The sequence below is a fragment of the Capra hircus genome, chromosome 3 (genome assembly GCF_001704415.2).
Source record: "Capra hircus breed San Clemente chromosome 3, ASM170441v1, whole genome shotgun sequence".
In the NCBI taxonomy this organism is placed as follows: Eukaryota; Metazoa; Chordata; class Mammalia; order Artiodactyla; family Bovidae; genus Capra; species Capra hircus.
In genome coordinates this window covers 79,543,078-79,557,120 of record NC_030810.1, presented here as the reverse complement: position 1 = coordinate 79,557,120, position 14,043 = coordinate 79,543,078, and the positions used below count along the sequence as shown (strand labels likewise).

The window sequence follows — 14,043 nt, the reverse complement described above, 5'->3', positions numbered from 1 at the left end:
GCCAAGTTCATAGCTATTTAAATAGTCCATGAAAAGTATCAGAAGGCCCAATTCACTTCGGTGGCAATAGATTCAGAATCCAGACAAGAATAAGGGAGTTACAAGGATCCTTTCAACTGAACTATATTATGTTAAAAAACAAAAGTTCAGTTGAATAAATTTGAAGATCTAATTGACTTTATTAGGAAATTCATGAATCAGGCAGCATTCCGTCTAGCAACTAGAAGAGCCTGCTGAGGGACTGTACAATATGGAAGATTTTTTATAGGAAGAATGGTAGGGAATGGGAGCTAAATATTAGCAGAAGAAAAAAAAAGGGGGGGTTATCTTTAGGCCAGAATATCTTTTTGTGGGGGAAGGAATGGGAACAGCCAGGGTTTCATCATGCAGCTTTTCTCCTTTTCTCTGGGGGTGGAAAGGGCCCAAGTGGCAGATTACCTCATTGGTGGAAAATAAAATATTCCAGACTGGTTGGTTACAATATTTCTGGGTAAGGTAAAAACTGCAGTTAGGTTAGGCACTAAGTCTAGGTTTGGTATCATGGGCATGAACGTAAATGATGCCATTTGGGGCCTGCTGAGAAAAGAGGCTGGAGTATTTACAAATACTCCAACCTGATATTTAAAAGTGCCAGGGGGATTGTAAACACAATAAAAAAGATACAAAAAAGGCTGGTATTTACAAATACCAGGGGAATTGAAGAGTAGTATAAAAGGCCAGTGAGTCCATAGAAATCTAAGAATTGAAGTTTAGAGATCTCTTTACAGTATTCCTATAATAAATAGACACGTAAATCCAAATATGTCTTTTCCTTCTTTCTTAAAACCATTAGGAAGAAATAACATTTGTTGAAAGCTCATGAAAGGCACCATTCTAAGTGTTATATGAATGCTAAATGTCTAATCCTCCCAACAACAATATTAATGAGAAATTACTTTAATTTTAATTTAGGTAAAGAAAATTGACATAGACAACTTGTCTAATCATACACAGAAGTGAATGGCAAAACCTAGACTTAAACTCAGGCAGTGTGGATCTTAAGCCATTCTCATCCACTGTTTATACTTTTTGGAGGTATAATTTTTTATAAACAGGTTAAATATATTTTGGCTAAAGTTTTGAGCAGAAAAAAAAAATGTTACTCATGTCATCAGTCCACTGGTGGCAATTCAAACCACAGAAATGGAATGAGATCATAAGAAGAATATAATGTAAAAAGGCACAAGAAGAGGTCCTTATTGAATACAAATGTTTAAGAGATGAGCAGAAGATGGGGAACCTGGAAAGAAGTTGGAGAAAGAGAGGCTTGATAAGAAAGTGTCAACAAAAATAAAAGAAGGGTCAATCAAGAAGTTAACTTCACTAGTGCTTAGACCATGGCTTTTGAAATGGCAGTTTCAACTAGTGATGAAGAAACAACAACATAAAATACAATGTATTAAGTTGAAAATGGAGAGGAATAAACTTAATAAAGTTAAAGTAGCCTTTTATTTTGAAGTTAGGATTGGAAAGAAACACAATAAATAATTATTTAAAAGAATATGTAAAATAAACATGGAACAGAATATGATGGAATGATTTCACAAATATTCTGAAAAGAAAGAAAGAGAAGTTGAAGGTGTAAAAACAGAAGAAATCAAAGTGATGGATCAGTATCAGAGGTGATGAGAACAAATACAAACTAGAATGTATGTGAAAAGTGAGAGTGAAAGTGTTAGTCACTCAGTCATGTCTGACTCTGCAAGCCCGTGGACTGTAGCCCACCGGGCTCCTCTGTCCATGAGATTCTCCCGGCAAGAGTACTGGAGTGGGTGGCCATTTGTATTTACCTTTAATATAGTAGGGAAGAATCAAGTCTCAACTGAAATTAGAAGGAATTAGATGAGAACAATTTGGTCACCAACTAATGAGGAAAACTGTAAATCAGGGAGCAAGAAAATGCCAGCAAAGCTCTGAGGGAGCTCTTTTAGGAATGCAAGAAGCTAACCAGTGATATGTACAAAGATCTCCAATTAGTAACAACATCTTGTTGAGCTTAGAAGCCATATTTTCAAAGAAAACAAACTGCTAATTTGGACGATTTTCACCTAAATACTGAATGAATGACCCTGTAGGAACTGAGCATGTAAATTTACGGACGGATCACCCATAGTGTATGTATTGGATTGTTGCAAGAAAAAGACAAGGGACTAAGCTGGTAATGGTATTAAGTGATGAAAGAAGTAAAGAAGAGATCGCAAGAATTAAATTTATTCATGGAAAACTGGATATGCTGAAAAGGCAGGAGAAAAAAATTGGCTGGAAACAGTGAGAGTACATTTGAAAGACAAAACATGTGGTCATGACGATGATAATGAGGGGAGAGTGATGGAAATTAGTCATTTAAGCAGTGCAGAGATAAAGAGCTACAGTGTGAAAACAGAAAAAAAAATTGTATAAGGTTTGTACATGGGCCATTCACATATATGGTGAAGTCATGTGAGAAGATGCCAGAGAAGATTCTAATCATCAAGATTTAAACAGGATAAATTAGAAGCTTGGCAGATAAAGAGGGAGAAGAGTGATACTGGATAGGATAGACAAGTACCAAGAACTTTTAAAGATGGAAGACATTTACATAAGATGAAAGCAGAAGTGGAAAGCTATGGAAAAGTCAATCCTCACTTGAGCTAAGTGGAGGATGGTAGAGTGAACACTCGTGATGAATGCAGGAACAGACTAATATTAGAGGAAACTTAGGTTCTAGTGAAAGACGAGAGATCGGTGGAGAATACTGCTGAGGACGTGTGGGAGTTGTTTCCCATGGAATAGAGATTCTGTAGAGAATAGTAGGGAAAATGACAGAAAGAGGAATTTGGATGGGCCTAGGAAGAGGACAAAGACACTGAAAAGCATGGAAATTAGATTAAGTCAGCGGTCAGCTACCCCAGATTTGACTTCTACTTGGCAGTCACCAAAAAGCTAATTGCAAACATCCAATACATGGAATTTATCAGTCTAAATTTCTCAGTGTATACTAGAAATTTTTTCAAGTGTAAGTGGAGATGTCAACCTGGAGTTTTTAAATAGCCACACAATTCACACTCTGAAAACTTTACTGAGGACAGCAAAAGAAATATTAAGAAATTGTTAGGCTCCTTCCAAGGAGACCTTGGCCCCTTTGGGCAAAGTTAGTTATTTGTTTAGAAGTTCACCTGAGTGAGAAATAACAGCTGCTTTGGGGCTGCAGCAGATTATCAGCTTCTCTGTAGGGTGTTACCTAGAGCAAGATTTTATTCCGCTGTGTATAAGTTGCTCAGTCATATCCAACTCCTTGCGACCCCATGGACTATAATACTAGAGTGGGTAGCCCTTGCCCTCTCCAGGGGATCTTTCCAATCCAGGGATCAAACCCAGGTGTCCCATATTGCAGGCAGATACTTTACCAGCTGAGCCACAAGGGAAACCTTGATTCTGCTGTAAATCAGATCTAATCATTCCATTATGAAGACCAGCAACCTCTAATACAGAAATCAGTCCTGTAGCCCTTCCTTACATGGCCTTAAGTTTCTAGAATAGCTGTGGACTGTCAAACAAACCACTTTTTACACAGAAGCAATGAGACGGGCTAAAGGGACAATTTGTTGGAAAATCTGAGTTAGAAATTGATGGCCAAGTTTTTTTTCAGAAATGGCTGGTGGCTCAGACAGTAAAACATAGGCCTGCAATGTGAGAGACCTGGGTTCAGTCCCTGGATTGGGAAGATCCTCTAGAGGAGGAAATGGCAACCCACTCCAGTATTCTTGCCTGGAGAATCCCCATGGACAGAGGAGTCTGGTGGGCTACAGTCCATAGCATCACATAGGTGGACATGACTGAGTGAGGAAGTGCACACACACACACACACACACACAAACAACATACATATGGAGGGTAAAAGAGAAAATATAGTTTTACTACATTGGAAATAACAGAGACTTTGGAGCAGATCAAACCTAGATTAAAGTTCACAAGTGTGACATAGTTGCTCACTGATGTAGGAAAAATATTATATAGCATCTTGAATTTTCTAGTTACACATAAAATTGTAGTAATAAAATTATTTTGAGAAAGATGCCTATCAGACTGCCTGAAAGATTAATATTATAGGACTCAGTGCAGTTTGAGTACCCTCTAAAATTGAATTGTAGATTAATCAAATAATAAATAGTTTAACATGCTACAATAACACTAAGCACTAGTAAAATTCATATTACATTTTTATAGTTTCTAATTTTTCATGTGTGATAAACTAAAAGTTTGAAGAAGTACTTTCATCATTAGCCTGTTCTTTAGAAGGACTTTTTCAGGATCATTTTGACAAAGTTCTTTGATGACATTTTTGAGGAATGAATTGAGATGCCTATCTTTTTAACCCACTTAACAAATAATCTTGAAACAATTATAGATTCACAGGAAGTTGCAAAGATAGTATAGTGAGGTTCAGTGTAAACTTTATCCTGGCTCCTCCAATGGTTATACCTTACATAAATATAGTACAGTATCAAAACTAAGAAACTGACATTGGTACAATTGGCACATATAGTTCTATGCCATTTTATTATATGTGTAGATTCATGTAATCACCACAGCAATCAAGATACATAGCCACTGCATCAGCATAAGGGTCACCTCATGGTACCTCTTTATCTGTCAAATCCCATCCTTACTATCCTCAGTCCCTGGAAACCACACATATGTTTTTTATCTCTGTACTGTTATGATTTTAAAAATTCATGTAAATGGAATTATATAGTAGTTTGCAGCCTTTTGAGATTGGCTTTTTTGCTCAACATAATAGCCTTGAGATACATACAAGTTGTTGTATATACCAATAATTCACTTGTTTTTATTCCTGAGTAGTATTCCATGGCAATAAAAATACCACTATTTGTTAAATCATTCACCCACTGAGGGACATTTTGGTTGTTTCCAGTTTCTGGCTATTACAAATAAGGCTGGTATAAACAACTATCTACAAGTTTTTGTGTGGGTAAAAGTTTTTGCTTTCTGGATAAATACCCAAGTGCATCTGGTGGGTCGTAAGGCAAGAGCATGCTTTATATGTGTATGCATGTGTGTGTCTATGAAACCTATTTTCCAGAGTGAAAATATCTTCCAGAATGACTGTATCATTTTTACATCCTCACAAACAACATGTAAGAAATCCAATTTTCCTGAAACCTTGTAAGTATTTGGTATTATAGCTATTTTATTTTTATTTTTAGCCATTCTGATAGATGTATAGTACTAGCTCTTCATGTTTTTAACTTAGCCTTTCCCTGAAAGGTAATGTTATTCAATATCTGTTTATATATGCTTATTTCCCATCTATACTTCTTTGGTAAAACATCTCTTCATGTCCTTTGATAATTTTGTAATTAGATTGTTTACTTTTGTTTTTCTGTTGAGTTTTGAATGCTCTTTAAATATTTTTAAATATGAGTCTTTCAGCAGATATAGGATTGGAAAATATTTTGCCCAGTATCTAGCTTTTTTTTTAATTCTTTCAATAAGATCTTTTATAGAGCAAAAGATTTAATTCTAATAAGTTCCATTTTAACAATATTCATTTTTTTATACAGTTGTGGATTTAATACCATTCCTTTTCTATCTTTTACTTAATAAATTGATAATAAATTGATAAGGTCTTTGTTGTTTGATACAGGATCAATCTCTATAAAATTTTCTAAGCAACGTTTATCACTACTTGTAAAATTACTGTTGTCTCTCAGTATTGGTAAACTGGCTCTAGGACTTGCTGTGGATACCCAAATCCGGGGATGTTTAAGTCCCATAGCTAATCATTCATATCTGTGGATTACGTATCTGCAGATTTAACCAACTGTAGATCACAAGCGTTGTACATGATCTGTAGTTGGCTGAATCTGAGAATGCAGAATTAAAAATAGACAAAGCTAACTGTTTACTAATTGTTTCGAGTTTCAATTTTCATCCTGCTAATAATAAAAAACAGAAAAGCTCATGTTTTATCATCAACCACATAGTAGGCCAGTGATTTGTAATAAGCCTTGCAGGATAAGCAACAAGGTCCTACTAGATAGCACAGGGAACTATATTCAATAACCTGGGGTAAATCATCATGGAAAGGATACAAAAATAATGCATGTTTGTGTATAACTGAGTCACTTTTCTGTATACCAGAAACTAATACAATACTGCAAATTAACTATACTTCAATGAAAAATCAATTAAAATAATAGAATAATCTATATAGTATTACATTTGATATTTGCAGCCATTCTTTGGATTATATACTATTATTTATTCCCAATATCAACAGTTAGAGCTCAGAAGGTTTAAATAAACTAAATGCATGTTTTAATCACAATGCTAAGATCAGATCTAGTTTTGAGCTGATTTGTGCATACATTGTCTATGACAAAGTATAGCTCTATCTACTGCCTTGGTGCTCTGTTTATTTTATTTACAACCTAAACACCTGAAAAATCCTTCAATTTGACAACAACACAGAGTTTCAGAGATTTTTGTCCCACGAATTTATCTAACTCCACTGGTGTAGTTATTCAAAACAAATGCTTTTTTCTTTTTAAATAAATAATTGGATATAGAGTCAGTTATGACTGGTTTGCAATTCATTTCTCTTTGAAAAAATAAATATAATTGTTTGGCACACAGTTGAGTAGAAAGATAACTAAAAACATTCAGATCCCTTTCTATAATATTGTGAAGACTATATTACTTTTTTTTTTAGAAACAGTTTCCAAGTTTTTCTTTTTTTAATAAAGTGATAATCTATCAATAAGGGTAATCATAATAATTAGTGGAATAATTAATTTCTTATTTTTTCAATAAATTTTCAACATACTCAATTCTATTTAATTGTTTATGAGTTTTAACACAGAAAGGATATTTTAAATAGCTATAAAAAATAAAAGGAAATAAATTAAGTAAAACAAATTAACTTTCCTATTACCTAATCTTCCTAAACTGGATGCAAATAATAAAATGATTTGATATTATTTTTAATGTCTACATAAGTATACTTCAAATTCTAATGCACACTAATTAACCAATTATATGTTGATTGGACATCTGAATTTTTTACAGTTTTTTTTTTTCCTACTCTACTGAAATTCCCACTATCTAGTCACCTAGTACCAAATTCACAGTCCTGAGTGAGTTCTATAAAATTGAGGAGGCCTAGCTGAATACAAAGTCTCAATCTTCAGCATGAATCCATGTCTGATGTGTGACTGTATTTGACAAGGTAAAAGGAAACCTTTATATATTATTTATTGCTTTTCCTTAAAGCCTTGAAAATTACAAAAGCTCTAAGTACCTATCAATATTTCACTTGGGTCTTCTACTGGGAAATGTGCAACTGATGAAGATCAATGCAAAAGACACTTTACAGTTTTCCAGATTTTATCTTTCAGTATGCTTTTTGATGTGATATTTCACTAACAGTTCTTCCCAATATGCCTTCTAACGATTGCTCATTCCTCATGTAGTCTGTACTTGCCCATCTTTGTCAGATAATTTACCAATTATAAAGTGATTTATAATCACTTGACTAGAAAAATCACAGAACAATATTTGTGATATTGTTGTCTCCTAATGAGTTTCCCCTTAAGTGTCAGCTTGACTTCATGATTCTTTAAAAAAAAAGAAAAAAAACAGAACATGAAAGAAGGGATAGGCCATCATTTCTAATGTGTGTGTGCTTAGTGGCTCAGTCATGTACAATTTTTTGCAACACTATGGACTGTACCTTGCCAGGCTCCTCTGTCCATGGGATTTCCCAGGCAAGAATACTGGAGTGGGTTGCCATTTCCTCCTCCAGGGGATTGTCCCAACCCAGGGATCAAATCCAAGTTTCTTGCATTGGAAGACAGAGTCTTTACCACTGAGCCATCTGGGAATTCCATCATTTATAATACTAGGTTATAAAAAGATTGTGGCATTTGGATGCTTTCTCACTTTCTTTCAAATCTCAAGCTTCTGGAAGAAATCAGCTGTATATTCTGAGGCAGCCCAACAGAGACACAAGAATAAACTTGGAGCAGGGACATTTTGAGACTTGCCAACCAACAGACTAGCGAGTGAGCTCTGAAGCAGAACCTATCTCAGTTAAGTCGAATTGACTTCAGTACTAGCTAATATCTTGATTAACATCTCTTGAGAGATCATAAGTAAGAACCATCCAGCTAGAACCAAAGTGGCTGCCCTGAGCACAGAGGGCGGCGAGTTGGCCACGTCTGACTCTAGAGCACTTCAGCCCCCTCTGTCCATGGGATTTCCCAGGTACCTTGCTTTTCTGTCAAGAATTGACAGTGTAGGAGTTAAAGGATGCTACTTTTGCAGACACTCTGTCCAACCTTTGAAGACGGTAGAATAGCATTCAATTTGGCAGGAAGCACCTGTGCATCAAGCTATGGTGGAAGGTGTTTCTTAAAGGCAAGAAGCACCACAGCAGTAGCAGTTCCCAGAGCAGTGAAATCAGTACCAAGAGCAAGTTGGTAGACTCTAACCTTGGGGGACTGTCATGGTCCAGCACCGTGGCAAGCCTCGACACCGATTCCACCAAGAACACAGGACAAAGCAACAATTCAGACACCTGTGCAGAACTTCAAATAAAGTATGTTGGTACCATTGAGAAACTAAAACTTTCGGAGGGGAAAAGTTCGAAGGGCCACTGGACCTGATAAGTTATATAGTTATTGCCCAGCAAGATGGAAAGTTGTCCTTTGTTCCTCTGGAGGAAGAATTTATTATGGGAATTTCCAAGTATTATATAAAGGTATCCACATCAGATCAGTATGGTGTTCTGCGTCAGCTCGGTCTGTGTTTAATCATCTGGATGGTGTGTTTCCATGACGGTCTCGAGGCAGGAAAGAGCTTTCTGGCTCTGAAGACCACAGATGCGAGTAACCAAGAATACAGCCTGTGGGTTTACCAGTGCAACAGCCTGGAACAAGCACAAGTAATCTGCAAAGTTTTACCAACTGCTTTCAACTCTGTATTGACATCTGAGAAAACTTGACTTCTGCAATTAAAGGGTAAGTAGGCTTCATGTGCTAGTTCAGCTGTTTTTTCAATAGTTGTGTTTCCAATCTGCAGTGATGAACTTTTAGGAAATATGAACGATCCTTTGCTTTCGATTTTCTGAAGAAAATGCAATGTATGAAATGTCAGTCTTTTTTTTTTTTTTAATGAAAATCTGTCTTATTTAACAGTGGAAACAAACAAAAAGAACCATCCAGTTAAAACTATTCTCAAATACCTGACCCACTGTAACTGTGAAATAAGAAATGTGCTATTTTCATTTTCAAAGTTTGAGCTTTTTAGTATGGTAATAAATATAATGTGGTGTGGTTTTGAACTATGGTGTTGGAGAAGACTCTTGAGAGTCCCTTGGGCTGCAAGGAGATCAGACCAGTCAATCCTAAAGGAAATCAGTCCTGAATATTCATTGGTAGGACTGATGCTGAAGCTGAAGCTCCAATACTTTGGCCATCTGATGCAAAGAACTGACTCACTGGGAAATACCTTAATGCTGGGAAAGATTGAAGGCAAGAGGAGAAGGGGGCAATGGAGGATGAGATGGTTGGATGGCATCAAGATACAATGGACATGAATTTGAGCAAGCTCCAGGAGTTGGTGATGGACAGGGAAGCCTGGCTGCAGTCCATGGGATCCCAATGAGTAAGACATGACTGAGTGACCGTACTGAACTGAATAAATATAATACTCAAACATACATATTGAATAAATAAATGAATAAATGAATGAATGCCAGGACTTTGAGTTCTGTATCTATATCTGATTCTGACACCTATTACATGAGAAAAAGAATTCATTGAAGAGAACTGCAAATAATTATGATGTCTAACATTTATGGTTGAACTGTCTACAAATGTAGTAATAGTTGGGCTTCTGGGGTGGTGCTAGCGATAGAGAACCTGCCTGTCAGTACAGGAGATGGAAGAGATGCAGTTTCAATCCCTGGGTTGGGAAGATTCCCTGGAGATGGGTATGGCAACCCATTTCAGTATTCATGCCTATCATGGATAGAGGAGCCTAGTAGGCTATGATCCATAGGGTTGCAAAGAGCTGGACATGACTGAAGCAATTTAGCAGGTATGGGTAGCATATGTGCTAAGTTGTAGTAATTGCCCAGAAAATTGGATAGGTTTTAAGACAAGAGAAGATTTTAAGCAGAAATTATTTTAAATAGGTTTTTCAAGGAAGATTTTCAAACTCAGACACCCTCTCATCTATCCATGATGGCTTAAGCCTGATGCCTTAGGGCTGAATTAGATGAGGTGCCTCTCACTCTTTGATATTATGATAATTAGTACTTACTGAACCCCTATGGGGTATATGTCCCATTCTGGGTGCTATTTGAAAGCTAGTTTAGTCATGATCCTTCTGATTTGATAAAGAGAATGCTCCATACATATTAATTACAAAAATCTTTCCAACTCATTAAATTTGTGACCTCTTTGCTTTTTTGAAATTATAACACAAATTGTCTGTACAATTCATTTGACAATAACTCATGTACTGGCTTGTGACATTTCTTAAATTGTTTTATTGATGTTTAATTCTTCATGTAAGGAAACATTTCTGACTCATTATTTCATAATGTGCATCTCTACATTTTTAACCATACCAAGCTACACAGTCAAACTTACAGGTAGTTAATTCTAAATATTTGATACAATGACCATATAGAAAATACCACCTTGTTATCGCATTTTAGCTGTGATGTATACCTGCGCAATATAATTCTGAAGCCCATTTGTATGTACTCTGCCTTTTTCTTTCTGTTGTATTCATCTAGAGATGTCTAGGTCACTCTTTACTTCTGAAGGATTTTGAATCATGGTTTATTGTCATGATTCTCCATGATTTTAATACCCACGTTGTTGGGGAAATACAACAAAAGTGTTTGTTGCTTAGTCGTGTCTGACTCTTTGTGAACCCATGGACTGTAGCCAGACAGGCTCTTCCAGAACCCTGGGGTGGATTGCTGTTTCCTTCTCCAGGGGATCTTCCTGACCTAGGGATCAAATCCGGGTCTCCTGCATTACAGGCAGACTCTTTACCGTCTGAGCCACCAGGAACTAGAGTAGTAGAAATAAAAGGTTTTACTACTGATTAAGTATTAAACCAGAATGTGATGTATATTACTGGCAATCTGCTAAGAGATTTCAAGGACAGAAAGACATCTCATTCTTTAAATAGCCAAACAGGTAAAGCCCATTATTTACTTGTTTTCAAGATAACCAATAACTTGTCCTCCAATAAGGAAACTGAGCAGCACTCTTTTCAAAAACAATTTATCCCAAATTCATCTGGTAATTACTATTGGTGTTAACTGACTTTATCAAGAGGAAAAACAAAGTTATTGTATCTTTATGACAAGATATACTTTTACAACATGGAGCAAGACATCCATTAAAGTTAGGCTTCTACTCTCCCACAGATGTTTAGGTCCTTGATAAAGGCATCCCTGAGTCATATAACTGGGAAGAGGCTTGTCCAGTTTCTAAAAAGATTTATATACAGTTCAAAGAGACAGAGAAAGAACTTAAGTTTTACAAAGTAACTACTCTAATATAGGGAGAGGGAAGTCTTGTCTTCTCTTATTTTCAACAGGGAGACTTAAGCGTCTTATGTTTAATTATTATTTGTACTTACCACGCAGATAATCTTTTCAATACCTAGGATTCTCTCAGTATACCCAACTACCCCAGTTATCTACTCCTGAAGTTATTGCTTAAATCTCATGCTTACCAAACTATAAGAAAGTGAAAGTGAAGTTGCTCAGTTGTGTCTGACTCTTTGGGACCCCATGGACTGCAGCCTACCAGGCTCCTCTGTGCATGAGATTTTCCAGGCAAGAGTGCTGGAATGGGTTGCCATTTCCTTCTCCAGGCAATCTTCCTGACCCAGGAATCAAACCCAGGTCTCCTGCATTGCAGGCAGATGCTTTACCATCTGAGCCATCAAGGAAGCCAACATCAAACTATAAACCTTTTGTTATTTCAAAATGAAGCACTCCTTTCCCAAAAAGTCACGTTTGATTTTCCAACCCACTCCTTCAGAGTACTTGTTGTAAAGCATCTTTCTGTCCACCCGGACCTACAATCCATTGATCTTATATTTCCCTATTTTCCATTCCCATTATAACCACACCTTCCTGATTATCAAGCTCTGATTCCATGGCTTTTTATTAAAATCATTCCAATGCATATATTCTTAATTCTTTTAATCTCTCTCTTCCACAGAGATGGAGGTCAGCACTGCAGAAGTCCAGCTTTTTGTTCTCCTCCTCACATACAAACAAGGCAGTTGATTGTGAAAGGAGAGAAACACATGTTGACTGGTCTCACTTTAACTTTATGACTATCCTTCACAAAGGAACCTTGATACTGCCTAGCAATTCTACTACATCTGTCTAATCCAGTCAATCTCCTTTCCTCAGCAGCCACTTCATCTTTTATTTTCTCTCTTTCAAGCACTTTTTCAACCTTCCTTTTTTTTTTTTTGTTTTTTTGGTTTTTTTTGGGTTTCACTAAGGAAATGGAAGTGATTATCAGAAAACTGTTGTATGTTCCCACATCTGCCTACTAACTTGTATCTGTACAAATGAATCAAGGTTCCTTTGAGGTGGAAGGTCATAAAATTATTTTAAAAACAGAGCAATATACCCCCTAAACCCCTACAAAAAAAAAACAAACAACAACAACAAAAAAACTATGCACCTCTCTCTAAGCCACCTTCCCTTGAGCTCCTTTCCTAATTTTTGACTACTAGTAAGTTAAATATTTTGAGTTATCTATTTTTGTTTTCTCCTGTTCCTCTCATCTTTTTCATCCCCAAATAAATCACCAATATTTTTTCTTCCTATCATTCTAAACAGTTCTTGCCAAAGTTTTTAATGATCTCAGATCAGTTCAGTTCAGTTGCTCAGTATGTCCAACTCTTTGCGACCCCATGAACCACAGTACACCAAGCCTCCTTGTCCATCACCAACTCCCGAAGTTTACCCAAACTCATGTCCATTGAGTCAGTGATTTCAGATGAGTTCAGTTCAGTTGCTCAGTATGTCCAACTCTTTGTGACCCCATGAACCACAGCACACCAAGCCTCCCTGTCCATCACCAATTCCTGGAGTTTACCCAAACTCATGTACATTGAGTCAGTAATGCCATCCAACCATCTCATCCTTTGTCATCCCCTTCTCCTCCTGCCTTCAATCTTTCCCAATATCAGGGTCTTTTCAAATGAGTCAGTTCTTCACATCAGCCAAAATATGGAGTTTCAGCTTCAACATCAGTCCTTCCAATGAGCACCCAGGACTAATTTCCTTTAGGATGGACTAGTTGGTTCTCCTTGCAGTCCAAGGGACTCTCAAGAGTCTTCTCCAACACCACAGTTCAAAAACATCAATTCTCCTATGCTCAGCTTTCTTTATAGTCCAACTCTCACATCCATACATGACTATTGGAAAAACCATAGCCTTGACAAGACGGATCTTTGTAGACAAAGTAATGTCTCTGCTTTTTAATATTCTGTCTAGGTTGGTCATAACTCTCACTTGATCTTTATTGATAGTCTTCAGAATTATCTCCATAGTTCTTTCTTTGATTAAAATCTACCAATGTCCTGCTAGCCCATTCAAAATAAAAGCAAAAAACTTCACTATGACCAACAAGGCTTAGTATGATATAAATTATCTTGGACTTGTCATTCATATACACATTAACCAGAATCTTGACATTTTTTCCTCTGCCTTCACTCTCTGCTCTTCTCTCACTCTCTTCATTCCAGACACAGTGACTTTCTTGATTTTTTATTTTTTCCCTCACACATACTGATTAAGCTCCTGGGTCAGGATTTCTGCATTTGCTATCTTTTCTGCCTAGAGTGTATATAAAAATATATCCTATTCATTGGGCTTCCCTTGTGGTTCAGTCAGTAAGAAATCTGCCTCAAGTTCAGGAGACCCCAATCCATGGGTCAGGAAGA

At 36.6% G+C, this 14,043-nt stretch overlaps 1 pseudogene; it reads left to right on the top strand.

Annotated features, from left to right (window-relative positions):
• LOC102175919 lies at positions 2,201-9,046 on the top strand (annotated as a pseudogene).